Source organism: Lycium barbarum, chromosome 3 (assembly GCF_019175385.1).
Source record: "Lycium barbarum isolate Lr01 chromosome 3, ASM1917538v2, whole genome shotgun sequence".
NCBI classification, from domain to species: Eukaryota; Viridiplantae; Streptophyta; class Magnoliopsida; order Solanales; family Solanaceae; genus Lycium; species Lycium barbarum.
In genome coordinates, this window is record NC_083339.1 from 32,818,874 (window position 1) to 32,823,823 (window position 4,950).

The window sequence follows — 4,950 nt, forward strand, 5'->3', positions numbered from 1 at the left end:
TTTGAAAGATATACTTCAAAGGATCCATTCGAGATATGAGGTGAGTCGTATAGGATGAAAGATAGTGCTTCAGTTTCTGGGAGACCCAAGTCAAAGCACAACATGTTCTTTCTAAAAATGTGTATTTTACCTCATAGCTTGTGAACTTCTTGCTCAAATAATAGATCGTTTGTTCCTTCTTGCCTGTGGCATCTTGTTGTCCTAGAACGCAACCAAAGGAGTTATCCATCACTGATAGATACAAAAACAAAGGCCTACCCGGTTCTGGCGGGACAAGCACTGGAGGGTTAGATAAATATTCCTTAATCTTATCAAAAGCCTTTTGACACTCGTCTGTCCACTTGACAGCAGCATCCTTCTTCAACAGCTTGAATATGTCTCACATGTAGTGGTGAGCTGAGCGATGAACCTACTGATGTAGTTCAACCTACCAAGAAGACTCATGACTTTAGTTCTATTCTTCGGGGGCGGTAATTCCCGAATGGCCTTTATCTTGGAGGGGTCTAATGCAATTCCTCGCCGACTAACTATAAACCTTAGAAGTTTCCTAGATAGAACTCCAAATGCACACTTGGCTGGATTGAGCTTGAGGTTGTACTTGCGCAATCTTTCAAAGAACTTTCTCAGATCACGCAGATGGTCAGCTTGAGTTTTGGACTTAATGATCACATCATCGACGTACACATCGATTTCTTTATGCATCATGTCATGCAAGATAGTAGTCATAGCTCTCATGTAAGTTTCCCCTGCGTTCTTCAAACCAAATGGGATGACCCTGTAATAGCAAGTACACCATGGGGTGGTGAAGGCGGTCTTTTCTGCATCCTCTTCATCCATCAAAATTTGGTGATACCCAGCATAACAATCCACAAAAGATTGAATCTCGTGTTTGGCACAATTGTCAACAAGAATGTGGATGTTAGGCAAGGGAAAGTTGTCCTTTGGACTGGCTTTGTTCAAATCTCTATAGTCAACACAAACTCTGGTTTTCCCATCCTTTTTTGGTACGGGCACAACATTTGCTAGCCATGTAGTAAATCGGACGACCCTGATCACATTTGCACTCAATTGCTTCATGATTTCCTCTTTAATCTTATCACTCACCTCTTTCTTAAATTTTCTTTGCTTTTGTTGGACTGGTGGGAAATCAGGGTATGTAGGAAGTTTGTGCACTACCAGATCAACGCTCAAACCCGGCATGTCATCATAAGAGCAAGCGAACACATCTTTATATTCAAACAAAACCTGGATTATGTCATCTCTAGTCTTTTGTTCGGCATGAATGCTTATCTTTGTTTCTCTAGTTTCTTCAGAAGTTCCCAAATTAATTGCCTCGGTTTCATTTAGATTAGGCTTAGGCTTATTCTCAAATTGATCCAGTTCCCTTTTTATTTCTTCAAAAGCCTCTTCTTCATCATATTCATCAACCTCTTGATTCATTGTTTCGAGATTAGACAGCTCTTTAAGATCTGGACGTGAATTCCGCATGCATGTCATGTTATTAAAGCCGGCGTTAATGAAACTTAAATGAAAATTAAATAACAAAATTAGGGAAAAGGAGAAGATAGAATTGACTAAGAAACTGAAACTTCATTTTATTGAATTGGAAAGGATAGAAGGGTTAACATTAAAGCATAGCAACTAAACTATTTGGATTACCACCCAGAGAATAATCCAAATATAGAAAAAAAAAACAGCAAAATAAACTACCAAGACTCCTTCCTTGTGGGGAGAGGAGTAGCTTCCCAGTTGGCGAGCTTGACTTCTGGGCCAATACGTTGCACATCTGCATGACTAGGTGTCACACCCCGACTTTACTAGGGTGTGATGGGCACCCGACCCCATATCTGGAGCCGAGCGAACCCGCTGACTCTTGTTACATACTTAACTTCCTCAGACTCTTATATCAATAAAAATGGAAAACATAGCAAAAATTTCAAGAGATTTTTTTTTCCATCGTCCTCAAGTCAAACAGAATCTGCAATCACATGGACTTTATGATACAACATATTATCGACACTCTATACCCACGACTCTGTCTGCAAAGTCTCTAACATCAAACAAACATCATGGCTCAGATACTCTGACTCGGCAGCACTCCAGAACAAGTGGAGCCTGCCAACTCCGCTGGAACACCTTCTATGATAGCTGTGGCTCATCTGGTGTACCTGCGCGGCATGAACGCAGCCCCCGAAGAAGAGGGGTCAGTACGAGTAATGTACTGAGTATGTAAGGCATGAATAGTGACATAATAAAGGAATATACAGTATGATTAATAACGAAATAGACATATGGAGATTATCTTGGACAGAAGTAACCTGTACATATGAATGCCTTTCAGGCAGATGCCATGCATGCTTAGTCCCTTTTTCAGAAAAACAGTACTTCTTATTTACATGTACATAAAACAGAACATTTCAGAAAACGGTATCCTTTATTCACATTTACAGACGCCGAGTACATCGACTCTCCCACCCCCCTCCCCAACAGTGTCCCAACATATTATATATATATATATATATATATATATATATATATATATATATATATATATATATCACATATACAGATGCCGTATTCGGCTCTCCCATATCCCGCGTCCGGGACGAAATCCAGCTGAATCAGGTGGTGATATAACAGTGGCCCTTCCCCTTTTTCCCCATATGCATATACATATACATATTCACATTCATATACATATGTCATACCATTGGCATGCATGAGAGGTCAAAGAAAGTCATGTGTCCATCGGAGTGACGGAAGGTCGGTAGCCTCCGATTACATTATGGAACAACCATAGTCGCTTTGTCTCACCTTGAAGGAACGAGTATTATGAGGCGAGACTACCAATGAAAAGTGTCATTATGAGGAAAACATCAAATAGGGTCATAGGGTACAGTTTCATATACCTAGGACCTTTAGAGTAGTCATTACCTGTAATAGAGTTGAGATATCAAGAATTAGTTTAACGTTTCCATATTTTCCTTTTCATAGCAGAACATTTTGCCAACACCTCTACCGTAGGCATTTTCTCATCTTGGACTACATCGTTATCATTATAAGATCATATTCATCATCTTAGTCATGGAATCATCTTGGTCATACTTATCATAGGCATATTCCCTTTCTTAACATCATCATTATCATTGTCATCATAGAAGTATCCTCGTTAGCATAGTTACAGTACTTGTCACTCGGTGAACGGGATAAGGATCAAAAGTTTTCTTTGGATTCTGCTTCAAAATAGATCAAACGGAACAATAAGGAAAATCCGGGGACCATGGGCCCACCTCGGGTCAAATGAGGCGGCGTACCAAATTTACATATGTTACATGTCATGGCGTTACTTGTGAGGGTTTTAGGGTAGTCGGGTCCTATTTATGCGAGTTCTAGAGGTTTAGGAAATTCTTCCAACATTTTGCACACTTTTTAGTTCAATTCTACTGATTGAAAAAGAGAAAACTTTAGCCGCGGATTCCGGAGGGTAGAGTTATTCCCGAGGCTCATATCCAACATATTTCGTCTAAGACATGCCATAGAAAGAAGGGTGAAGCCTTACATACCTTTTCTGCTTCTTATGCGACTCCAAATTCACGTTCCAAATCCGCCAAAATCTACAAATTGGTCACGTTTACCAAAACTTGATTAGAGCCTTTAGAAGTTGATTCTTTAAAGTAACACTTTGTCTGCCGAAATTTCGGCAGCATTTCCCCTGTAAATATGCCACCCCCAAGAATATGGCTTGGCCCAATTCAACAGCAACCCAACCAACAACCAAGCTATAACGTCAATAATCAATTGAAGAATACATTCTAACATTAAGCGCTCTTCCTACATAGTCCGACAACATTCACAATGATTTAATGCTACCCGAAAACTTCAACAAAAGTGTAACCACACATTTTTATTCTAGATTCATAACCCACATTAAAACCATGCGTTGCTAACATCATATTCATACAAACATAAAGAAGCATACTAATATTACATTAACTTCTCCACCAATCTACAACCAATTTCCATTTCGTTCCAACCCTTTAAACCTTCATATAATATCATAGAATCCGCAACGACATCGACTAGAATATTACATGAAATCAATTCATCATAGCTTACCACACAATAACATTCTCGGCCACAACAACTACACCCCTATTTTCATGAATTTCCATCCTTTTCCATACATTGCAACAACAACTAACATACTACATAGAATTAATCCATCCTCTTCCAAATCACACTATGACCACACGGCCACAACTACATATACATGGACAACTATTCAACATCCATATTTTCATAATCTTCGTGAGTTCCATTCACTCCCACACACCACAACATACACAACCATACATAAAATATAAAAGAAGATTAAGTTCTTACCCTTTTTCTTCAATTTCCCACTTGGCTAGAATGTTGATCTTGCAACAATAAATGTTCTACTTGTTCCAATGACCTCTTCTCCTTGCTAGGGACCTTCCAATTAGTAGAGAGTAATTTTTGAGAAATTTTTCCAAGGTTCTTGTTTCCTCCAAGCTTGGCCGAAATTGGCCCTTTGTTTTTCTTCCAAAGTGTCTTCTTTTTTTCTTTGTTTCTTCAACTCTCCAAATTGATGAATTAGTCCTCTCCCTTTTATATATATATATAGTCTCCTCCAATCTTATGTAGCCACCTATCCATCTCTAGATTCTTCTTAATTTGGTGGCAAAGATGACTTATTTGTCATCTTCTTTTTTTTTTCTAGAGTTTTCTTGAAATTTTAACAAAGAAGACTAATGTCTTCTTTGGCAAGCTTTGCCCCTTATGTTGTTATAATTTACCATTAGCCCTTATTAATTAATAAAAATGTGGACATATAGGGGCATGCCACACGGCCAAGGGCCCTTCAAGAACATTCTTGATTTTTTTTGTGAAATTCCCATTTTGCCCTTAGTCCTTCGCAATATTTTC

At 38.8% G+C, this 4,950-nt stretch overlaps 1 long non-coding RNA gene across 1 annotated transcript; it reads right to left on the reverse strand.

Moving 5' to 3' along the window:
* Positions 1–1,613: 1,613 nt before the first annotated feature.
* On the reverse strand, positions 1,614–4,637 carry LOC132633838 (uncharacterized). The gene is made up of 3 exons (XR_009579861.1): positions 4,384–4,637; positions 3,564–3,614; positions 1,614–2,168 (listed from the first exon to the last, which is right to left on the reverse strand). It is a non-coding gene; the product is annotated as an uncharacterized LOC132633838 (long non-coding RNA).
* Between the last annotated feature and the right edge of the window lie 313 nt (positions 4,638–4,950).